A 26,176-nucleotide genomic window follows, 5' to 3' on the forward strand; every position below is an offset into this window, starting at 1 on the left:
GGTTTGTATTTGGTTAAAATGTTCCTGCATTTCGTTTAAAAGTACCTTAGCTTTAATAACAGTCTCCAGGTTACTAGCCAGGTCATCAGTTTCCATCTTCATTTCGCTCTTCTCCTTCTCCAGCTTCTGCTTGACTCGTTGCAGGTTGTCAGTTTGTTCCATAAGTTCTGCAGTACTGTCAGCATGCTTCTTCCTGAGAGCAGCTACAGTAGCTTTATGCTGCAAGCCAGACTCCTCTAGGTCATGGCACATTTTTTGGAATTCGGTCTCTCGTTTCTTATTGAGTTCAATTTGGGCTGAGGTGACCCCTCCAGCTTCTTCCAAATGCTCACTGATCTCCTCAAGTTAACGAGTCAAATCAGCATGCTGCTTCTCTGCTTTGGCTGAGTTGCCCCCTCAGACTCAATCTCCTCTTCTAGTTGTTCAATGCAGGCCTATACAATAGAGAATGATATTGTGGTGGTTATTAATTATGGCAATGCTTAAAACATGCTTCTGTGAAAGCCAATGATTTTTCTAATAGAATGACAGGGCCCTCTGTTCCAAATGTAAGGAAAATAAAGTCTCTCTGAACCTTAGCATTTTGCCTTTGACATCAAAATCTACATGATTAGAGAAAGTATATAGATGAAATCACATTAATTTGAGATACAACTTTGCCCTTCTGTTGTTCCTAAATATTACTGAGAAATTATGGTGAATCATCTATAAATTTAATCATTAACTTGATGTCACTAACTGTTATCCAATTATTGCAAGGCAAAGACAAACTAAGTGGAATTAAAATTATGAAGAAATAATATCAACTTTGTGCTTCTTGCCTGCAGTTCTTTTATCTTCTTCTGCAACTGAATACTCAAATTCTGTTCATCCTCAATTTTGCTTTGTATCTGGCTAAGCTCAAAGTCTTTTCTGTAAAGGAACAAGGTAGTGTAATAAAAAGACATGTCAAATATATTTTAAAATATGTAAGTAAATGAGTCAGTTAATTTTGTATCTTGTACTTTTTTTAGTTTTTCATCCAATTGCTGCTTATTATTCTCTAGATCCATTATAGTTTCCTGTGTAAGCTTGAAGTCTCCTTCAAGCTTTCTCTTTGATCTTTCCAGATCCATGCGGACTTTTCTTTCCTGGTCTAGGGATCCTTCCAGCTATAACACAAACTATTTGGGATCAGTTTGAGAGACTTTGTCAAGGAAAGATGTACATACCCCTTGTGTAGAGCATGCTCACATCATCAACTTGCTGTTCCAGTTTTGTCTTGGCTTTTGTGAGTGTGCTGACTTTGTCCTCTACAACTTGCAGATCATCCAGTACCTGCTGGTGGGCCTCTTGGAGGGCTTTCTTTTCCTTCGTTAACTTCACAGTTGTTTCATCCAAAACTGCCATTTCTTCAGTTACATTTTTAACCTATAAAAAGGCAGAATGAATTTAACCTACAAAAGGCAGATTGGTGACTCTGAAAGACAATAAACACATTACTGGCCATTAAAATGATTAAATAAATCCTGTTATATGATCAAGCTACATATTCTGGTCTGCATATTCCCTCTCTCTAAACCATAGAAGTAATTTCATAGATAAAACATAAGACAATTCCCATTATTAGCCAATTCTTTGCATTTGAGTGCTGGATTACATGCACAATGGGAGCTGGCTGTTTAAAACTTAAGCCCTCAATTTTATTGTATTTTCTGCTTCAGTTTTTATTAGCATTTGCATCTTATTATACAAGACAGTTGTTATAAAAAATAGAAAAATGAAGCATGTAAAGAGAATACCTTGTTTTCTGTGGCATGTTTTTCCTTTTCAAACTTGGCCAAGGTTAACTCAATATCATCGATATCTTTCTTCAGCTCTGAACATTCGTCCTCTAGTTTCCTCTTTTTGTCTGTCAGCTCAGTGTTCATCTCTTCGTCATCCTCTAATCTTTCATTCAACTCCTTAATTTTAGCCTCAAACTGGAACTTCATTTTGATCAACTGATAGCACCTTTCTTCAGCATCAGTCAGATTTTCAGTTTCCCTTTTAGAGAAAACAGTTCGATGTTTGATCATTACTCATTAAAAAAAGAAAGTATACAATTTTTCATAATAATCTTTATTTTCACGAATCACTCACTTAACATACAAGTTAGCACTTTAACTAATTTTTTGAATTAACCATCTTCCAAGGCATCAGAAATAACTGATGGTAACTGGAGAAACAGAAGGTTGTTGTGAATCCCATACTTCTTGCACTTGGAGCTGAAGATAATTTTTTTCTTGCATCAGGACCACCATTTTTTCTTCCAATTCCTTCCTTTTTGCTTCTGATTTAGCAAGCTCTTCTTTGGTTCTCTCAAACTCTTCCTTCATGGTGGCCATTTCTTTTTCTGTCTCCACACTCCACAGCAAAGGCTTGATCTTAAAGTACAACTTCATCCAGGGCCAGTGCTTGACATTCATGAATACCTGAATGTTGGACTGGATGCAGAAAATGGATTCCCTGAAATGGAAATAAACCAATTATTGCCAGAAAAAAAAATACTTAGCTGAAGGGATATATTTGCCAGAAGAGGCAAAAACTTCTACCTTCTCTCCAACTTTTTTTGGAATTCAGCTCTCATGAGAAAACCTCTGCACACAGCCTGAGTGCGAGTAATCAGGTGCACCAAGCGATCATCTCGCATCTCTTCCAAGAGGCCCAGCAAACCAGCTTTGAAGAACACCTGAAATTAAATGATAGAAGAGGCCAACAATGTCCAGGGTTTCTAATTTGTAATGTAACAAATTAATTCTTGCTATACAAAAAAAAAATCTTTACTTTAGTGTGTCCAAATTTGTACTGGGTATAGTCAATCTCAATGGATGCCAGCAACTTTTCATAGGCTTTCTTACTATCGATAAATTGTCCCTCTGGGATGGCACTAGCATTCAGAATCCGATACCTGTCAGTTTGAAGACAGAAAACAAATTCATCCTTCCCACAAGAATCACTGTCGGCTTGAAGAGAAGAAAGTAGGATGCTTCCTGCTTGCACACCCTCTCACAATTGACTGCATCAGATGGAAGTCTAGTGAGACACTGCTGTGTTTGACAGCCATAGAGTACAGCAGACAGTGACATTCCATTCTGTAATTTCTTCAGTCTTGAAATGTTATGCTGTCCTGGCTCACACTCTCTTGATGTAAGACATCAAGGCAATTAAGAGGTGCCAATGTAGATTCAGAGGTTCACAGTTTTTAAGATAAAAGGACCATTCTTTTTTAAATACTTTTTTTTATACAGGTAAGATTTTAAGACTAGAAGGGGCCACTATTTACTCTGCCCTTCTGTGCAAAAGAGGTTACAGAACCACACACTCATGGCTTCTGCATCTGGAGAATATTCTGTGACTAAACAAGAGCATATTGTTTGGAAAGACAAATCCAAATTTGATTTAACAATTTTAAGTAATGGAGAATCCACCATACTCTTTAGCAAGTTGTTCAAATGGTTAATTACTCTCACTGTTAAAGTATTGTGCCTCATTTCTAAACTGACCAGATAGACGTTAGCTCCCAGTGGGTGCATCTACATGTGCGCTTTTACTGTGCAATAATCAAAATTACTGCACAGTAAGGGCATGCATCTACACATGCACCCTCATGCTGCACAGTAAATATGGTGACTTATGCTGACTTGATCATAAATTTGATACCTGCATCATACAGGTATCAAATTTATGCCCAATTAGTTACTGCACAGTAACACACGTGTAGATGCCTTACTGCGCAGTAATACTGTGTGTATGGACTGACTTGGGACTAACTTTAATACCAAGTCATTCCACACATAGTGTTAATGCACTTTATCACCTGCACATATAGACACTAGCCTAGTCCTGCTTACTGCTCAGTAACTTACTGCACAGTAAATTTAAATCAGCATAAATGCACATGTAGACACACCTACTGGGTACATCTATGTGAGATGCTACAGCACAATAGCAATGAGCTACTGCACTGTAACTCATTGCTACCACACAGTAGCATTGCCAGGCACTAACCGTGACATGACGCTACTGCACAGTAGTAATGAGCTACTGCACAGTAACTTGTTGCTACTGTGTAGTAGTGCCAGAAAAACTGTGTGGCACCACTAAATGACTGCGTAGTAACAACTATTCAGTCCATCGCTCATGTAGATGCAGCCACTATCTACTGGCTCTCTGCTAAATTAAAAACCCCTCTACAGTCAGTAATCCCTACCCCAGCTAGATGCTCATGAACCTATGATCAAAATTCATAACCTCTTCTTGTATAAACAAAATAGATTGGCTTCTTAAGTTATCTAGTTACAAGGCAGGTTCGCCAAACCTTAAATTAATTTTGTATCACTTTTCTGAGCACTGAAGGGAGTTCCCTTCTTGAAAGCACAGAGGCGGAAAGGGATCTTGTACTCATTATTGACTCCAAGATAAACATGAGCCGCCAATGCCAGACCGCAGCCAGGAAGGCCAGCCATACCTTGTCGTGCATCCAAAGGTGCATCTCAAGCCGGTCTAGAGAGGTGATACTCCCCCTGTATGCCACTTTGATCAGGCTGCAGTTGGAGTACTGCATCCAGTACTGGGCACCACACTTCAAAAGGGATGTGGCCAGCCTGGAGAGGGTTCAGAGGAGGGCCACCCGCTTGGTGAGAGGGCAGCAGGACAGGCCCTACGAGGAGAGACTGAAGGACCTGAACCTGTTCAGCCTCAGCAAGAGGAGGCTGAGGAGGGACCTGGTGGCTGCCTACAAGCTCATCAGGGGGGATCAACAGCAAATAGGCAGAGCTCTTTTTTCCCCAGCACCACCTGGGGCGACAAGGAACAATGGTCATAAGCTGATGGAGAATAGGTTTAGGTTAGAGATCAGGAGGCAATATTTTACAGTTAGGGTGGCCAAAATCTGGAACCAACTTCCCAGGGAAGTGGTCCTTGCCTCTACCTTGGGCAAATTCAAGAGGAGGTTGGATGATCACCTGTCTGGGGTCTTGTGAACCCAGCATTCATTCCTGCCTGTGGCAGGGGGTCAGGCTAGATGATCTGTTCAGGTCCCTCCTCACCCTAGCTACTATGAAACTATGAAACTTTAGTCCCACCTTTTAGCCCAATATCATAATGGCTAGGGCATTTACTCAAAGAGCAAAAGACTGGGAAGCTAGGATAGCTATATGGGGTCTGGAGAAGACAAGTTAGTCAAAAGGAATGGGGTTCAGTGAGATTTATGCTATCCTGGCAGGGAGGGGGCCCTAAATTCTGGCCCTGGTCCCTGCCCCCAATAGGGGGGCACTGCTGTTTATTCAGTGAATGTTATATGCAAGGTATAATGAGTCACCTTCAGGAGGACTGCAGGGTGCTCTGAGCTGTACCCATCCTGTGGCCTGATGATCAGAGCACTTTGCTGAAAAGTGGAAGATGCATGTTCAATCCTTTTCTGTGTAGGGGGGCGGGGCTAGAGCAGGAGCAGGCAAAATACAGCCCGTGGGCCAGGTGCAGCCTGCCAGGCCATTCTATCTGACCTGTGGGGCCCCTAAAAAATTTAGAAAATAAATATTTATCTGCTCCTGGCTGCCTGTGAAAGATGACAGAAGCCAGAGGTAGTAGGACCCAGGGGAAGCCAGCAACAGAACTCAGCAGCCCAGTAGTAAGGCCCATCCAATCCCCCCCAGTACCCTCCCACCTCCGCCCCTCCCAACCAGAAGTCTTTGCCTAGAAAAGGCTTCTGGCTTGGAACCTTGGGGCTGTTCCTACCTCGCTTTGGTGGAGAGGGAAATTGAAGTAAGAGTTGCAGGGGGAGGCAGGGGAGGACCACTGGCAATCACCCTAGTTCTTGGGGCTGGGCCAGCCAGCTCCTGCTGAGTCCTACAGTCAGGTGCTGCAGACAGAAACCATGTAGTGCCAAAGTGCCATGGCAACAGGAAAGTGGGGAAAGTGGTGGCAGGTGGGGGGGAGTGGGAGCAAGCGGACATGCAGGAGCTCAGTGGGGGCCCTAAGCGGGGTGGCAGGAATGCGGGGTCTGGGCCAGCAGGGACCCAGATCAGAGCAGCAAGAGCACAGGATGCAGGTCAGCAGGGCCTCTATGGAGGCAGGCTGGGTTGTGCCTGCAGGGAGAAGGGGAAGCCAGCCTGGCTCCAGAGCCCCTGTCAGCCTGCTGCTGCTCGCCCCCACCTGCAGCTGCCATTTCCCCACTTTCCTGTCCTCCCACCACCATGTGGCTCCTGGTTGCACTGCTGGACCTTTGCAGCACAGAGCCCAGAAGCAGAAAGGGGGTGTGTGTGCATGTCTGGGTGTGTGTGCATGTGTCTGTGTAATGAAGGAGGGGGAGAGAGAGACAGAGAGAGCAGTGAGGGAGGGACAGTGTATGTCCAATGAGGGAGGGAAAGAGAGAGTGTGTGCATGTGTATGTGTCTGTGTTCGTAGGCTGAGTCCCACATGCACATCCCACCACATATGTGCACCCATACTCCCCCTCGCACTGCCATACACGCAGACTGCAACACCCACACTCCCTAACATACCCCAGCCACCCTCCCACCCACACTCATTCCCCCACAAACCGCATACCCACCCACACCCCACATATCCACACATACACACCTACATACTCCCTCACCCCACACCCACACCTCCCACACCTATCCATCCCCCTACAAGGTTCCCCCAAACACCCACACATCCACAGCCCCCCACAAACCTATACCCACCCCTACAATATACAAGAGTAAGACTTCATTTTAAGCATTTACACGAACACATGTAAATCAGGACAAAAATATATATTTTTAATCAAATTAATTAATGTTGTAGATGTTTGATTTTTAGAATATAATTTGGTATTTTTCTAGTTCTGAGATGGCAAAACCCCTGGCTGAAAGGAGTACTTCCGGGGGCAAGGGGAGGGACTTCTGGTGGCAAAGGTCAGGGTATAGGGGGCAGGACTTCCAGTCACAAGATGGCAACCAGGGGGCAGGGCACCTGTTGAGGGCCACATGGCCTTTGACAGCTTGCCAAAACTCGGTAAGTGGCCCTCTAGCCAAAATAATTTCCCGCCCCTGGGCTAGAGTCTGAGTATCCCTCTCCCTGGCTGAGTACTATCGCCATTTGGTTACTGGGTTAAAAGTTGGGAGTACTGCCACTCTCCTCCTCCTCTATTTTAACTTCTGGCAGGTATGTATTGACCTGGGTGATCCTATTCCACCATGTCAAAAATTGCCTCTACACAGCTATGTAAATGTCACTTGTGCGCATAAAAGTGACATTAGCTTTTAGCAATGTTTCATCATTAGCTTTACTCACATCTGTTGCTATGTGTCATCAATGCTTGGCACTGTGATCTCACCCTGGCTGATGAATGGGTAGTCATATGGGTTGGTTGTGATGAGAAGCATCTCTAAAATCCAAAGCAAAGGGTTAACAGAGCTGACAGGACAATTTCAGGTATTACCAACAGAAACTGGAAAAAATGCTCAGCAAAAGCTTTCACAGAATTTTTTTTTCTTGTTTTGAGCTCTAAAAATTAGTTGCTTGTTACAGGAACATCAAGTCAAAAAGAAACTTCTCATGCTCTGCCTTCCATTAAGAGAGCTGAAGAATTCAGGATAGTTCCTAAAGTTGATATATTCATATACCTTGGTATGAACTAAGGGCTGCATTTCATTGTGGGTGGACAGAGAGCAAGCTCTCTCCAAAGAAATGTCTTTTAGGTTACAGTCTTAGCTCGAATCTGCACGTTTATATAGTGAATTTCTATTCTTTCCCTGTCGTGTAAGTGCTATATTTTGATCATCTGCAGGACATTTTTTGACACTTTTATGACCAGAGAAATTATGTTCCTGGACATGTAGTCATGTGCAGTGGGATAATGATGTAAACATGCAGACTGGCAGCAAAACAAATGGGAGAGAGCTTCCATTTCCTTCCCCTCCCTCCTCAGCTGAGGGCAGGGCTGTCTGGGGGGGGGGGGTGGGTGGGGGGGGGCAGGGCAAATTGGGATGACCACCCTGGGCACCGCACTTTGGGGGCTTCATGGAGTGGAGCAGAGCAGCAGCAGCGTGGATCCAAGCAGAGCGATGGCTCTGTGTCCAACCGGTCACTACCCCCCCACACACACACCCCCTGCTGGTGGTAGTGGCGGCAACAGCTTCTTTGGGTCCGGGGCCCAGATTGGAGTGGGGGCAGCGCCCTGCATGAGCTGACTTGGCCCAGGCCCTGCACCCTGCTCAGGTCAGCTCTGGCTGAGGGCACTCACCTTGGAAGCTGAAAATTCAGGGTTTTAGATTCCCCTTATCTAGATGATAAATCAGAATGAAGTACCTTTATCCAAAAATGACTGTGCTCATACTAAGGGTTTCATACTGCTTTAACTATATTATTACTAACTGCTTTAACTATATTATTATTGCTTATTGCTTTTCCAGTGGAGAATCTGGTGCAGGAAAGACTGTGAATACAAAGCATCTCCACTTTATTATTACTAACTGTTTTAACTGTATTATTATTGCTATCACCACAGCACCTAGGAGCCCCTTCTACCCCCACTCCTGAACCCATTGCACTGGGTGCTATGCAGACATGGAATAAAAAGACAAAGTACTTGCCTCAAGGTGCTCACAATCATATTATTTGCATAGTTAAAGCAAATTTGTATACAAGTCCTTGTATCACTTCTGAATATGATCCTGACTGTCAGCTACATTTCTGACCACCTTTAAATTCCATTGAAACATCTATCAGAGAGCTAAAAGAGTTCAACCATAAACTTTTCTGCACTGGTCCAACAATAAAACTGCTACAATTGAGTATTGTTCCTATCTATCAGTTCGGGTTTCTTATTGGAGAGAATCTGATAGAAGATGTGATAACTCCTTTCAGCCTTCAGCTGGAAAGTAACTCTTGATTTTTCCAGAAAATCTGCAATATAAATGCACATTCATTTTTTTCTCGCTGCTCTACACTGTAGGGAGAAACCCCTACACTGTAGGGAGAAACCCCAATCTTAACCCCACTCATTTACTCACAGGCCCCAATATCAGCAGAGGCCAACTTTCCAGTGGTACCAAAATGAATTTGGATGAATTTATCTGTTTTTTTTATTTGTCAGGGTAATGGTCAATACAGTACAACAAATTTATTTCAAGTCCCTACAGAGACTTTATATCTGATTTCATTTCTTTTTTTTTTTTTTTTTGTGACTTGTTGCAAGTCATACAGGTTAATTATTACTTTAAGTAAGTTTCCTTCATGCCCACTTGGAAAGGAAGGAATTACTTTCAATATACAAATACGATTGAAAATGAAAGCAATATGCAGCTTATGGAGGGCAGAACAAAAGGGTGATATTTAAATGGTGACAACCGGAAACCCTTGATAGAGTGAGCCCTGTGAAACAGAGAAATCATTCCATGGCATGTATAATTGTAAAATGGAATCAGCCATACATTTGGACTGATTTGATAAACTGTCCAGAAAAATGTGAGCTGCAAGAAGGTTTTGCCAATATAGATATTTATCTTAGCCGGTGTCTCAAATCTGGAAGTTTGTCTGTCATTAGAAATCATGAAAAGAGTCAGAAGTATAAGTATAACATGGAGGGAGGGGGGCTACAAAAAAGATTGACTAGATTTACCACAACAAGCTCAACTTACAAAGCGTGAGGAGTTGTCATTCCTCAGTCTTGGCATTACCAAAGGCCTCCAGTAAGGGGTTGGCACTGATGATTTGATCTTCAAGTGTCCCCTATAAAGATAATTGAAGAAATATGGAAAAAAAAATCACATAATATGCACATGGGAAGATACGTACAGATTGCAAATTGTAGCCTGACTTAGATACTATGGATATAAGTTTCAATCTGGATAGACTTTTGCTTTCTGAGAGGGATTAAAATTAACTACATGCTTACAGCCCAGTTCTGGTCTCTAACTACAGGCCTGTTAGTCTTACCTTGGTCATGGGGAAGCTCTTTGAGAAAATTATCCAGGAGCATATCTGTGAGAGACCAGCAGGGGAGATTATGCTTAGGGGCAACCAACATGGGTTCATTTGAGGCAGGTCCTGTTAGACCAACCTGGTGGCCATCTACCACCAGGTCACAAAATCCTTGGACGCAGGTGTCGCAGTGGACGTAGTCTTTCTGGACTTTAGGAAGGGTGTTCAATACTGTCTCTCACCCCATTCTCATTAAAAAATTAGGCAACTGTGGAGTCGATGCCTACACGGTCAGATGGGTCACAAATTGGCTGGAGGGCCGCACCCAGACAGTGGTGGTGGATGGATCATTTTCAACCTGAAGGGATGTGGGCAGCTGGGTTCCCCGGGGCTCGGTCTTTGGGCCTGCACTGTTCAACATCTTCATCAGCGACTTGGACGAGGGGGTGAAAAGCACCTTGTTCAAATTCGCGGACGACAGTAAGATGTGGGGAGAAGTGGGTACGCTGGAGGAGAGAGACAGGCTGCAACTAGATCTGGACAGGTTACAAAGGTGGGCAGATGAGAACAGGGTGGGATTCAATACTGACAAGTGCCAGGTACTACACCTGGGGAGGAAGAACCAGCAGCAGACCTACAGGCTGGGGAACTCCCTTCTCATCAGCACAAAGGCAGAAAAGGATCTTGGTGTCATTATTGACTCCAAGATGAACATGGGCCGCCAACGTGAGGACGCAGTCAGGAAGGCTAACCGCACCTTGTCATGCATCCACAGGTGCATCACAAGCAGGTCCAAGGAGGTGATCCTCCCCCTCTATGCGACACTGGTCAGACCACAGTTGGACTACTGCATCCAGTTCTGGGTGCCGCACTTCAGGAGGGATGTGGACAACATGGAGAGGATCCAGAGGAGGGCCACTCGCATGATCAGGGGGCAGCAGGGCAAGCCCTACGAGGAGAGGCTATGGGACCTGAACCTGTTCAGCCTCCACAAGAGGAGGCTGAGAGGGGATCTGGTGGCCGCCTATAAACTGGCCAAGGGGGACCAGCAGGCAATGGGAAAGCCCCTATTCCCCCGAGTACTACCAGGAGTAATGAGGAATAACAACCATAAGTTGACTGAGAGTAGGTTCAGGCTACACATCAGGAGGCACTACTTCACAGTCAGGGCGGCTAGGATCTGGAACCAACTTCCAAGGGAAGTGGTGCTCGCTCCTACCCTGGGGGTCTTCAAAAGGAGGCTAGATAATCACCTAGCCAGGGTCGTTTGACCCCAGCATTTTTTCCTGCCCATGGCAGGGGGTCGGACTTGATGATGTGCTCAGGTCCCTTCCAACCCTACCAACTATGAAACTATGAATATTAGTTGCAGAGTTTGTGGTCACAAGTTTACACACTTGTAAACTGGCCCTTTCACCTGCTAAGTGCCAATTCCCTTACCTTCATCTTTGTTTCCTTTTTTTGGTCATTTCTCCACTAGCTGCAATTGTTGCAAAGAACTGGATGACACCCTTCGTATTCACAGTCTTTCCTGCACCAAATTCCCCACTGGAAAAGTAAACATAAAACAAACAAACAAAAAACTTTGTGCTTTAGCTGATGAAATTATGTTGCTTATAAGAAGCTGAATGAAGTATCTACTTATGTGATCAGGATAGACTGATTTTCATCATCTGTCAAAGAAACAAAAATAATGGTAGTCACAGAAAGCAGTTGACACTAGTGTAACTAGGAGTAAGTGAGAGAAGAGAAGAAGGATGAAAAGCAGTGGTGCTCATCCCCTATGCTCCAGGGCTACATGAAAGAAGGGGCTCTGGGCAGACCCTGTGTGAACTCAGAGCTCATGACATGTGCAAACCTCAGGTAGGAGCTCTGCTAACATGCTAATGAGATCAGAGAACATATGGCACACAGCCAAAGGGGGAGTGAAACCATGCTGCCACATCCCCTGATCCAACCCATCAGCAGGCAGGGCCTGTTGGGTCTCCAGTAAGACTTTCCACCACTCAGCAACCCTCCACCCATTCTCTAGGCCTTGGTATCTTTCCTCCCTCCTCATGTCCAGGGCACCAAAATTCCCAGTTATGCTTCTAGCTGAAGAGGCAAGTTCTGAGTCACTGCTAACTAGTGATCTAGCATCAGTCAAGGGAGAAAACTGAACACCTTGCAGGTTAAACTGAAAGGGCATTGGGTATATAGGTGTGAGCCCAGACACACAGCAGTGTTCTATCAGAGGAAGAGCAAGAAAATAGGACAGACTAGGAGATCAATACAGGTTTGCCATGTTTGTGACTCTTCTATTTAGTTAGAGAAGCTGCTACATACAAAAATGGCCAGAAATCCTCCAAGCTTTTATTGCAGGTAAATGACTTTCTTTAGACTTTCATTAATAGGAAGAAATGTTGCCAGCAGATTTAGGGAAGTGATTAGTCCACTCTATTTGGCACCGGTGAGGCCACATCTGAAGTACTGTGTCCAGTTTTGGCCTCCCCACTACAAAAAGGATGTGGGCAAATTGGAGGAAGTCCAGCAGAGGGCAATGAAAATGGTTAGACGGCTGGTGCACATGACTTCTGTGGAGAGGCTGAGAGAGCTTGGCTTGTTTAGTCTAGAGAAGAGAAGACTGAGGTGGGATTTAATAGCAGCCTTCAACTATCTGAAGGAGAGTTCAAAAGAGGATGGAGCTGGACTGTTCTCAGTGGTGGCAGATGACAGAACAAGGAGCAATGGCTTCAAGCTGCTGCAAGGGAAGTTTAGGTTAGATATTAGGAAAACCTCTCTCACTAGGTGGGTAGTAAAACACTGGAAAAGGTTACCTGGAGAGGCTATGGAATCTCTATCCTTGGAGGTTTTTAAGACCTGACTAAACAAAGCCTTGGCTGTGATGACATATTTGGGGACTGGACTAGATGACCTCCTGAGGTCCCTTCCAACCATAGTTTTCTATGATTCTATGACACTTTCAGAAGCATTCAACTTACAAAACCAAACCAGGAGTAAATATGTATTCCCTGAGAATGATGATACAAAATCTGCATTTTCACTCAGACCAATCATTGACTTGGTTCTGTACCTTTCTACAGATGACCAGTTTTTCTATATTATGTAAATAGTTTTTCTTGTTACTGAGATCTGGTACAGAAGTTAAATAAACAATTTAACCCAAATCAGGTAAGTCTGATACTACATCCATTTAGGTTTATCTTCAATCAGTTTGGCCATTTTGAAAGTGGTTTATGCACACTGAACTTCTGTTGTGTTACAGATTTGAACCAGTTTTCGATCACTTATTCTGGTTTATGTGTAATTTCTGTCCCTAGCCTGATAGTGAACTGCAGTTTTGAACACTGCCATTTTTACCAAAACACTGATGGGAATTTTAAGTATGAAAAAGCCAGTGGCATAACTGTAATATGACATGATGTCTCTGCTCACATGGACAGAAAAGCAGGCATCCTAAAGCTAGGCATCCTAGAGCATTCAGGTTTATGAAGTTTTGAATTTTTTCAGGGAAATCAGTTTGGAAGCTTTATGAATATATGTCGGTGAGTATGTTTTTTCCTGCTACTAAGAAAAATTAGTCTCTAGAATTCCAGCCCAGTTTGTGTAGTAATTCGCCTACAGGGTTAGGAGCCCGAGCAGCTAATGTGCAATGGGATGGTGACAGAAGTGCTGCCTTTGGCAGTGACAGCATTTCCGGCATGGTTTAAGTGTAACATCTTAAGTGTACCATCCCTTAAATGTTAAATACTCACCAGTTAACATGAATTGATAGGCATTGTCAGAGATGGAGAAGATGTGGGGAGGGGCTTCTTGATGCTTTTTGCCTCTAACCCAAGACCACCTCTGAGTTGTACACTGGGAGCCACTTGTAGGGATTGACAGTGACACAGAAGAGACCTGAGTAGGTTTGTATAAAAAAAGAATAGGAATGCCATTAGAACTCCCCTCCCTAGTGTAATAGGAGTTTTCCCTTTCACTGAGATGGCACTTACATAAATCATCCAAGAGCTGTAGCAGTCCTTGAGATTATACAGAACAGCAGGTTCATGAAGGTGGGTCAGCATGGCCATGTCTTCAGTTCTGTCAGACTTCGGTGGGTTCATGGCATACACATCATCAGCTTTGACAGTTACTGTCTGAAGTACAGTGGGTAAAGGATTAACACTGAGCTGAAGCCTGTAGGTTCTACCAGGTACATACAACAAATAGTATCAATGGGCATTTATGTACGTGCTCCAGGAGTGGGGAAGGGGGGAGTTGAATGAGCTTTAGTTAAAGTGCCCTCATTGCCATATTTCAGCGTGGGAGGTGGGGATACACGTGACAATGGAGTCTGCTAGAGCATGGTAATTACCATACTCCAGCAGACTTTGTTCCTGCACACTGTTTTTACAGTGCATCAGAGGAGCCTCGCTGCACATGTATAGGCACCCAATAGGTCCAGTGCATTTTTTGTTGTTTCATCCTTAAAGCTGGCTATCCATGGTTTATCTACCTCTTAACTTTCACATACATGCCAGCAAAAGTCACTGTTTAATGCACATTCAGCAACAAGACACCAAGAAATATGGCTGTTCAGTGCAGAGGGCACATAAGTGTCTCCAATTCGTATTGCATTATATCCACATCAAATTCTTGGTTGAAACATATTAATATTTTGTAGTCATTCACTACTGAGCAAAAGATTAAGCCATAGGACAGAAAACAGTTAAGGACCATTCTTCTCTAGCCACTGAGACTGTGTTTGTAACTGGCAATAGAGGCAGGCTTTTAAATGTATGAACATTGCATATATCTCTGTGACCCTGGCAAGGAGTTGGGACTGTGCAGAAAAACAGTCTGGAATAGAGAGCATCCTAAGGCCTTACCTAGATTCAGGCTCAATATAAACTGCCCCAGAGAGTTTCTCACACTACTTTTAGCAAAATAAATTTTTTAAAACATGGCTCTTAAATTACTTGAGCTGGCTAACATGACCAGGCCAAAAAGCAGTTCACCTGAAGTCCTATTGAATTGATTCTGCCCCAATGTTTTCATAAGTCTCCAAAAGCCCCCGTGTAAGACAGGACTCTAACTCCTATTTTCAAAACTGGGTTAGGAATTTGGTCACTTCAGGATGCTTTGAAAATGGGTTTCCAACTCAACAAGGGCAGAATTTGATTTCCTTTAGTGCATCTAAATGGCCATTTTCTAGCCACGTAAGTATCATTTTTGACACTTTGGTACAGTTTCTAATTTAATTACCTCTGCAGCATGGATGAGTAAGCATGTGTGCATAGGCTGAGGGGTCAAATTTAGGGCCAGGTTTAATTGCAGCAGCAGAGGCCAAGGCCTCTGATCACTGTTGAAAAGCCTATGCCCTGACCCCCTGGGTGGCAAAGGGGGGGGCGGGGTTCTTGCTCCTCTGGGTCAGAAAACTGGGGCACAGAGTGTTAGGGGCACCTGGGGGCTACCTTGGAAGATGGCCCTGGCACCAGGTAGAAGAGGGGCTGTTTGACCCTCTGCATGTGTGTTCTTTCCCCCAACCCCTGGCAGCCCCATTTTTCTGCCCAGAGGAACAAATAGCCTCTCCCTTACCTGGGGAAGGGAGGGCATAAGCTTTTCAGCAAATCGCAATTTATACCAGGCCCTAAATTTAAGTTTGTCAAGTGCAATAGGATTTAACCTTGAGTGTGAGGTTTGGGTGGGGCGGGGGGTTCTTAAAGGGCCAGAGCTTGGGCGGGCGGGGCAGCCATGGAGGGACTGGGACAGTGGCGGGGGGTCAGGGGGGCTTGTGGAAGAGCCCCCCACATGGTGTGGGGCAGTGGGAAGCAGTGGTGATCACCACCCCCGCCTGGCAGCAGCCGGTGACTTAGGGCTTCTTTTTTTCCAAAGTGCAGGGAGCTGGGCCAGGCAGGGCAGCCATTGCTGGGGCTTGGAGATCAGGCAGGGGATGGGCCTGTGTGATTCAGAGATTCAGAAATTTGGCAGCAGCCCAATCTCTGAATCAGATTCAACCAAATTGATTCAGGACAGTGATTCGAATCATAGAATCGAATCACTGTCCCCCAAATCGGTCAAATCCAAATCTGAAGCAAATACTAACTGCTTCGCACAGGCCTAATAAACTGACCTTTGACAGGCTCACAAGGGAATTCTCTTGAAGAGGCAGTCTATGGGCTACCTCAAACGTGCATATGGCAGTTTCCCTCACTTTTCTCTGATTCCTATCAGAGGCAGGATGATGGGCTGAGCAGACCCCTACTCTGAGCCAGCCTAGCTGTTCTTATAGTCCTGCATCCCTAGAAGAAACCAGATGAAAACTAACAGAACAGGGAGATGGTCCAAAAGTTATTCACTTAGCCAGCTGTCCTCTGTCTCCACTGTTACCTTTCCTTCTTGGCTACTCTTAATCTTCCCTTTTTAATCTGTCTCCCTGTATATTCCTCCTTGGGATCAATCACATAGCAGTATGTCTTGGCATCGAATGACTAGTTCTGAGCTTCTATTCTCTCCTTCTCAGACTTGCACAGGAATGGAGCTGCTTCCCCAAAAACCTCCATATCAGCATCCGTGGTGGCAGCTGAAAACAGATCTTGAACTCAGAGCAATTCTTTTCTATGGGAGGTATACTAGCTAGGTCCTTTGAGTCAGTGAGAACAAAGCTGAATGCCAGGCAGAGCCCCACCTACCTCCATTCCAGAAGTGCTGCTAGATCACTTTATTGCATAAAATGACCAGCTGTTGAAAAGATTCAGTTGAGAATACTTGCAACTCTTTTCTGGGGATGACATAAGCAATAAATAGAAGCTATGGCTCTCTAATCCTGTGATCAATAGGGAATGGAAGTGCTCCTTGGAAAGGTGCAATATATTAAAGAGGAGACTAGGGTGATGATCTCATTATGGCAGGAAGTTGCAGCCATTGTGCCTGTTTCTCTTTTTATTCTATGCACTCATTCACGTTTGTTCATTTATTTCTATTATAAAGCTAGGTGAGTGAAAGCAAGAAAGCACAGCAGAGGTAAGCAGAGCATAGCAAAGGGAGCCCAGCAGAGGTAAGCACTGTGACCTGCAGAGTAGTGCAGAAGAAGAGCATAAAAGATGGGACTACCAGATGTGTGCAAAACAAAGAAAGCAAAAACAGCTGGGCTTGACTGGGGGCTTTGGACTTGAGATTGATTTTCATTCCTTAAATTCTCACCTCATTAATTCTCACCTTGTTAAGCCTGACAGAAAGGAAGGAAGGAACTCTGGATGAATTCTCTAACCTGCAAAGAGAAAGCATGAAAGATTAAGGGCCAGGGCAGCCACAGGCTCTCCAAAAGCCAGCTATTTATGGAAATTTCAGCTGCATTCCCTGCAAAATACACTGTGATGACAAATCCCCCTACCTCAGAGTACTGATTAACTGGGAATTAATAGTGATTCTATCTCCAAGCTCTGTGACCATGACAAATACTTCACAACCTGCTAAAAATCAGAAGCTGCGTTGCAGTGCACACAGCAGCAAGCTTTACACACCTAAGTTAGTTTGTGTCAGTAAGTCACAGAAGAGAAGGATGGTGCAGGTGTGGAAAGAGAGATGGATGAGCCAACCTTCCTCAAACCAGAACTAGACACCAACAAAACTTCCTTCCGTGCTAGCTTTTATAACTTGAGATGCTTCTGTTCACTCAGCCCCTTCTCTATATTTGGAAGGCAAGGGCGGACACTTCAGCTTGCTCAACAATTCCATGCTCACTTTTTTGTCATAAAATGTATATATAGAAATGACAAGGTTCTGTAACTATTTTTCCAATTTTAGTAACTTGCCATGGGACCAAACTGTAATGTGCCCATAGGTCCTTGATCTTGAGAACATGCCATTGCCATTTAATGTCAGCGTCCTCATGTGAATCAAAGCTTGAAGTAGTTGTGAACATATCTCCATGCACTATACAAGGGCTTGCTGTTGCTTAGATTATTGAGAAATAGCTGCACAGACGAGAACTACTTCTGTGGGACCCACCTGCCAGCATGTACATCCATAAGTATTCCCTTGGCAATCAGTGAGCATGCTTCTGTATGGAAAGCTGCTCACCTGTCAAGAGTGGCTGCAGAATTAGGCTCTGGCACAGTAAAGATGACAATTAAAAGCCAATTTACAATTCTGGGCTATGAAGTTATATAAAATCCCTACCTCTGTACAGTTTGGCAAAAGAACAAGAGAGGGAAGCGTGTTGCTGAAAAAAATGAGACAAAACAAGAGATCTTCTAAGGAAAGGGAGCAATGCCCAGCTACACACAGGAGATGGCCTCTCTATGGATTTTAGGTCCTGAATGATAAAGTAAACTGCAAATCTAATTTTAAATATTAACACTTTATTTTTCTATCTATCAGGTTCATTATCAACTTGCCACCTTCTTTAAGAACAGAAGCAATATGCAGGAATGCAACTGTGCTAATAAGGATGGAGTTCTCAATAACAGGTGATCACAGCAGCCTTGTTATTAAATCATAAAAGCTGAGTAATGACAAAAGAATATGGGTTTAGGCAAATAAATGAAGCTATGTCAGAAAAGCTTCTGCACTCTGACAGTGACAATGCTGCTATAGTGTGTCCTCTGAATCCAGCCCAGTACTTGGAAGTGAATTCTGCTTACATGTACAGACACACAGCCATGTTGGGGTTGGCAATGACATCAGTAGGGCAGGCTGTTAAGAAGACTCCTTACAACCCCACCAGTTCAGTTCTATCAGTGTGCACTGGTGGGGGGGGGGGGGGGGGCACTGCTTTATGCAAACACATCCTCACTCCTGCCTCTACCATTGGTGTCCTCATGCCCTTTTTTCCTGCACCAAACACCATGCACTCAAAATTGGACTCCTGTACTGAGAATGAGTAGGGAATAAAAATGAAAATTCAAAGGTATCAGAACAGAAGAAAATAAAGGTGCACAGTTGATTTTTTGACTACCTAACTACCATTTGAGTTTCAATTTCAGAGGGCCATCTACGCGAGACATTTAATGTACAGTAAACTAATTCTACTGTGCATTAGCATAGATGGCAAAAACTGTGCTAATACGGTAATGTGCAGTAGTATTAGTTTACTGATGCACAAAAAGTGTGTGATCATGCTAATGCACCATACTGCAGTCTACCACGCATTAATTTCGAACTTGATTATACAAGTACTAAATTTAATGTGCAGTAAGCACTGTGTATTAATAAACATGTAGATGTTCCTAGATTGTACAGAGATGAAAAGGACATAAGAACAGAGCTGTGAGTGGTACAGTGCAACAAACACAGCAGCCTCTCAGTGGTCTCTGAGTATTATTTAATTCATATTAATAGTACTTTGCAATTATCTTGCATTTGCTTTCTGAAAATCATAGCACCCTTTACATAAAGCAGCTAGCATGGCCTCCCAGGACCAGTGCAGTAGCCAGATCAGAATTAATAACCTCATTTTACAGTTAAGGGAAGCAAAGTTATGGTCATTTTCCTAAATTAGCATAAAGTCAAATTAAGGACAGAAACACAGTACTTAACAAACAAGACTGCTAGCAACTACACTGAGTTTTCTAACATCTCTACAGCTCTCACCTCTTTACTGTCTGAGCACTTGACACACCCTTAGAACTTCCCATGGTAGGATCAGGCAGAGGCAAGACTACTATCCCCATTTTATCAATGGAGAACTGAGAGTGTAAGAGCCAGATTCAAAAAAAGGCTTTGGTACCTATATCCAAAACAGCAATCTAAGAAACCCTTTTTATTGCCCACCTAACTGCCAAAAATGCTTAATAATTTAATCTAAAAGTTCCTTAGTACCTAAACATCAGCTCCTGTGTGTGCCCAGAACAGATGTGGTCTCAGCACTACATGTCTGTCACCCACCTGAGATTGACTTGGAACCAGGGATTAGGCACTACTCTGCCTAAGTCCTCTAAAGGGCAAAATCCAGTAGATGTTGTATGAGTATGCTAACATATGCCAGCAGAATCAGACCCCTAATAAAATGCAGATTGTCCCTTTCCTTTATAAAACACCCACTGGACAAAGTAGTGCTGCTCCCAACCTCTTATACCAAAGCTTAATTGTCAGAGCACACAGCCAGGTTGTGAAAAATTCTATACCTACAACAAATCTAACACCTACATTTCCCACATCCTGGGGATGTCTACATGTGCTATTAATGCTCTATAAGCTTACTGCACAGATTTCTCCGGGACTGCATCTACACGTGCACCCACTGGGAGCAAATTTGCTCCCTATGGAAGCAGTTCATTGCAGGTTCTGCTCTGCTCTGCCCTGCTACAGCAGCTGAGGGAAGCTCCAGGATCCCCTGGGTGTCATCCTGAGCTAGCAGGAGGCACCGGGGTTAGGCCTGGGTCCCAGGGGGCAGGGGGAGCTGTCCTCCTTCCAGGGCAGCTGCCTCCCGGCCCCTTGGCCAAAACAGCATATCAGGACATGGGACTGGGACACAGCTGCTGGGGGAAGGGATAGTTTCCCAGCCCTGTGCCCTGCTTTGCCAACAGGGGCAAAGGACAGGGAGGCAGGTGCCCAGGGAAGGGGACAGCTTTCTCACCTCTGCCTCCTGAGCTGACCAAGAGCAATTTGCTCCCAGTCAGCTGTCTACATGTGTGCTACTGCTCAGTTGCTACTGCACAGGTAATCTACTACCTGTATCTATATGTAGTAGCCAACCATGCAGTAGACTAATTTACATGTGTAGATGGTGATGCTTTACTGAGCAGTAGATTAATCAACTGTGCAGTAAAGTATCTTATGTAGTTGTTCCCCTGAAGAGTACCTTAACTACCCAGTTATTAATTTATGTATGTAGGTGTCTCGGCTGGGCTGAACCGACCCGAGGTGATTCAGAAATTGCTCGTTCGTCAGGGCGGGCTGGTGAATGGAGAGGCAGACGAGGTTTAATGGTTGTAAAAAACTTTACTTACGTCGCGGGTGGCTGCGACAGAAACGGTTCAGTCATCTGGACAACAATGTGAGTTGCTCCAGCTGGCGAGGCCAAAGCCAGCAAATCCGTCCATAACTCAAGCCGGTGGGAAAAGGGTACGTCTGGGATTGCGTTCGGCGACGGGAAGAAGGATCGATACGTGATCAGTCTATCGACCAGCTAGCCGCAAGTCAGATCTCTTTAGAGGCACTCTGCAGCATGCTCAAAGCTCTTCGACTTGAGCGGAAGTCGCACTAATTTTTAAACGGCCAGCAAGCCAATTACCGGCCGCCACGTGTGAACAACCCAGCACTAGCCAATAGCGGGACACAAACCCGCACTCGAATAGCGGGAACTCCCTGCATCGTGCATTTCTGTGCTGCAAAGGGAGAATGCATCCTGCAAAGACAGCTGCAAATTGGCGGGAACTCTCTCCTGCACGCGGGTTCTTTATGCAGCAAAAACCCTCGCTGTGCAAGAGGCTCTCATGTGACAAGAAAACTCCATAGTGCCGAGGCACCAAAATCACTGGGTTATGACATGCCCCCTTGCCGACGGCACAACTGGAACTTTCGACACATGAGCACATCATACAGCATCTTTGTTAGAGGATTCACTGACTTGGCAAAGCCTTCACAACCAATATCTATATCTATATATATATCTAAATACATAAACAAATAACTTGAACACATAACAACAACTGTTGATCATCGTCTGATTGGAGAACATCTGCTTCGGTCCGTCTTCTCCCATAACAGACAATGTCAGTAAACACTTAACAAATGAAAATAGTGTCATAACAAGTCCTGAGCCAATGGGCGTGTGCCGTCTCAGTGCCTCCCTCACAACCATCACTCTTTGGCTTCGAATGGACTGCAGTCTGGTCTCATAATCAGGTAGTTGTGGACTACCGCTTTTGCTGGGGTCAAACCTGTGAAGAAAACAGAATAACAAGACAAAACAAAACAAAAAGAATCGTAATTGGTTTCACTGTAAGGATACTGGGTGAACGTCGTAACGGCGAGTCATCCAGTTGTGATGAACGATAATAGGAGGACAATCAGGCTTCTCTTCCAATTGGACAGAATAGGTATTGGGATATTGTCCCGGCCATTGAACTGTCCCTCTGTGAACTTGTGGATGAGACTGATGAGGGTGAGGTATTGAAATCCACACTAACACGTCAGGTTGGAACTTGGGCTCCCAAGGTGGGGGTTTCCAGACATCAGCTTCATCCCATAATGGTTTAGCAGTGTTTAGTGAAATAAGGACATCGTGATTAAATTTAGTCCAATTTTTAAACATCCCTCCTCCTCTAAGGCGAAGCTGCTCCTTGTATAGACCTATGTGTCTCTCCACAACGCCGTTGGACTGCGGGTGGTACGGCAGATGAAGATGCCATGTTACATTATGAAGACGAGCAAATTTATCCAGAGCATTAGAGTTAAATGGAGGTCCTTCATCAGACTGGATTTCATGAGGAGGCTGCCAGGTGGCAAACACAGCAGTCAAGGCAGCAATCACAGCATTGGCATTGCTTTTCCTTAAGGGAATAACCTGCAACTGCCTGGTCCCCAAATCAACCACAACTAGTCCTTTATTTGGCAGTTTAGACCCTGGGAGGGGTCCCAGTAAATCTACCTGCCAAACTTTTCCTGCCTGAAACTGTGAAGAATCGAAAGCTCCTATATGATGCTTGGTTTTATGACACTTCTCTTTAGCAGATGTCTCACAGGCCTGAGCTACCTTTTCCCAATCCCGCCGGGCTCCATATGAGGCCGGCTCTGTAATGGTTCGGCACCAACGTTGATGACAAGCCCGTGGTCCTGGGTGACCCCAATTTTCGTGAAGCCACGCGAGAAATGGATTTACTTCAGGACTAGTGGTAGATGTGACAGGCAAGGCTATGTCGGTCTGGAGTGGATCCTCCAAGAGCTTATCAATTACCTCATGCACTAGATCAGTATCTGGACGATGGGACTTAGTGTGCCTAATCAACGGAAGGCGCACAAATTTAGTTAACGTTTCCCAAATATCCTACCAATCATTCAAATTTTTGGAGGGAAAAGCTATACCAGTAAGAATTTTATAGATATACTGCGAATCAATGGCGATAATTGGAACGGGGAGCGTATCATCATGATGTGTCAGACAATGCTCCAGTACCTTAAGGAATCCTAATAATTCAAATTTTTGGGACGAATTATCATCTGGGTCAGCTTGAAAAATTTCCTTATCGTTACAAGCTTTGCAATAATATCCATAGCCTCCACCATGTCGGGAGGTTCCGTCCAAGGCCATCCACGCTGGGGCTGAAGTTCCATATAGTGTAGGAACCATTTCCTCATCTCCTGGGCTTGGATCAGGTACCGTGTCTTCCAACTTCCAACAATGCCAATTATAATGGTGGGTAAGTACTAGCGTATTCCAGGTCTTAGACTCCCCTTGAAAATGTGGGTCGATTCTTCCCGCATCCAGCAAGGGTAACAGTGTGGCATCAGGAGCGCGTAACCTCCCATGCCCCCTTGCTAATGGCTCCACCAGTTGTTCGGCTAGGAGAATCTTTCCTATAGCTCCATATCGATGTTGTGCCGCTTGAAGTGTCTTATGGGCCATATATACTAGCTCATCGCGGGGGTTGTGCACGACAGCCCACACATGATTGGTGGTGAATCCAAGGGTTACGGTTAGTGACTCACCCAGATCGATAGCATGGAGTTGCGTACCTTTAACCATGGTTAGCAGGCGAAGCAGATTCTGCTGATCCTTTGCCGTCCAAGGCGTGGACTTTCGGGACTTGTCATGAATCTGTCGTTGTAATTTAGTGAGGAGTGCCAAATCACTGGGTTCAACATAATGTCGATACCAATTTAAATGACCCAAAAGCTGTTGAAAATGCCTCTTAGTGACAGGGTGGAATGTTTTTAGCGGATCAATGTTAGGACCCTCATGCGAGACTCCATGGCGGATGGAACCGATGTATCGAGTGCCAAGGAACGTAATGTCATGTACTGGATGTAGGCTTGACTTTTCCTCGTTGATTGTCCATCCCTCACTTTGAAGGTGAGCAACTAGTTGGTTTACTACACTGGCAACTACAGAGCTATCGCGACCCATGATGGCAATATCATCAACATAACTCCAAATTTTTAATTCTTTTTCTGGGGGAAGAGAGTGCAAGGCTTGAAAATTCTTCAGGGTGTTATTCATGGCACCAGTGGCTAACGATGGAGCGTTGCGATATCCTTGCGGACAAACTGTCCACCTGTACATGATGTCATCAATACACATATTTAGTATTCCTTCCAGGTCAGTTATTGAGATGGAAAAGAACATATTTTTCAGATCCAATGTGACTCCAACCCACTGTCTTTGCTGGAACTGTGCCATCTCAAACATACACTGTGGCAGCGTTGATGGATTAGGTTGTTGAAGTACCTGACACCTTTTGTTGACTTCTCTATAGTCCACAACCAACCGGGCTTCATTAGGCTTCCCAGGTTTCGCAACTCCCCATCCTGATGATAGGTAGGTGCTGGCTGTTACGGTCTTAATACAGCCTCATCGCTCGAGTCGCTGCAGAAGGTCAGTAAGGGACTGTTTTAGAGAATCCTTAGTTGGGATTGGCCAATATCGCCAGGTGGAAGTGTCACGAAGCGTTGGTTGATGCCACTCCTGCTCTGGGATAATTACGGGTAATGCCTGTAGCACTTGTTCCCTGAGGTCAAGCGTTTTTATCCCTGGGATTCCTAAAATGTTGATGCCCCCTAGAACAGCCTCTAGGGGATATTGGTGATCCTGGACCCAAAACTTGACCTTCGTTGTGATGGCGATAGCGTTAAGCCCTTGTACCTTGATCGTCTTGGTGGTCTTTTGATGAGGTATCATTGAGGTAATCACATTGGTCTGCACTCCAGTATCGAGAAGGAAGAATACCTGTTGTTGGTCATCTGGATCGGTAGGGTTGTAAACAGTGAGTTCAGTGTATGGACGAGAATCAGTAGGATCGGGTTTGAATTGGTGAAGGCCGCTGGCGGAGCCGACAGCCGTCAGTCGTTTTTTGGTGAGTCCAAGAAATTAAATCCCAATGTTTCAGCCATACTGGCCTGGGCCTTGTCTCCCAAAAGTCTCAATTGAGCCTTTGTTAGTCTGGAGTAAGCGAGAAGAAATCCGAACATAGTTCTTTCTTTCAGAGTTCTTTCCTTTGAGGTTCTTTCTTTTGGGGTCCTTGGAGGTGACCCCCATGGCTCTCGCCGAGGGGTATACCCTTGACGCCTAGGCCTCAATGTTGCAGCTAGGTATGCTGAAGGTTGATCCCTTGTGTCATTAGAAGCTTCCTCACCTTGCTTGATGAGTGCCTGCAATCGTGGGAGATGGCCTAAAAGATTTCCCACTGGTTGACCTGCCATCGGGTTCAAGAAGAGTCGGACATTCGTAACAGCATTTGCTCCTCCGTACACCTCCACGCAGGCATCTATAGCTTCCAAGGGCGTTGGAATTGCCCCAGGGTCCGATAGGTGACGATGAGCCCATCTCTCTTTACACTGGACTGCCATTAGTCCCATTGGATTTGTTCTCAGGCTCCATGAGAGATACGACACTCCAACTATAGCCAGAAGAAGTTGTTCTGCAGTAGCCTTCTTCGGGCAACCCTCGTGCCAGGTGTGAAATTTGTGGGTTACCTGTCCCACCACACACGCCGGGAGTGGGATGGGCCAGTGGGCACTGTCCGTGACCACATTCAAATCAGTAGCGCGCCCTCCGCTCCACGCCGCTTGTCGTGTCAAACCACTCGCTTCTTCCTTATCCAGAGTGTCAGATCCAAATTCCACTATCAGTCTTCCTAACCACATGGCCAAGGTTTCTTCCGGTCTTATTTTAGATTCTTTGCAAAGCTCTTGTATCTCTGGTCTGGTGCGTGTGTGAGAGATAACAGTGGTATGCGTGGTACCTTCTTCATCCCCAACATGCTTCGTCACAGCTATCGGGTGAGCTGCGGCAGAGAAAGGGTTAAATTCTGTATCTGGGAGCGTTGGGTATATCCCTCCTCCCATTGCCCCCTCCCCGTGGTAAGGAGGCGTGGCCGTTGGGAAGGATGTCACCTCAGGAGGTGGAGTCACTAGGGGGATCCCCGCCGGGTCTTCCGAAACTCCACCCCTCTTTTCCAGGTTCCCCAGATGGCTCGTGCTTCTTTCAGCGCCATTTTCTGCTAACAGCATCATGCGGCTGGCACTGTTAATAAACGCTGCTCCGGAGCCCTTTGCTGTTCGCTCCAGCGACTCCTTACCTGCAGTATGCATCTGAGCC

At 44.9% G+C, this 26,176-nt stretch overlaps 1 pseudogene; it reads right to left on the reverse strand.

The window, feature by feature from the left end:
• LOC102568771 (myosin-3-like) overlaps nt 1-23,605 on the reverse strand; it is a 39,180-nt pseudogene extending 15,575 nt beyond the window's left edge.
• Nucleotides 23,606-26,176: the final 2,571 nt, after the last annotated feature.

The sequence above is a fragment of the Alligator mississippiensis genome, chromosome 8 (genome assembly GCF_030867095.1).
Source record: "Alligator mississippiensis isolate rAllMis1 chromosome 8, rAllMis1, whole genome shotgun sequence".
NCBI lineage: Eukaryota > Metazoa > Chordata > Crocodylia > Alligatoridae > Alligator > Alligator mississippiensis.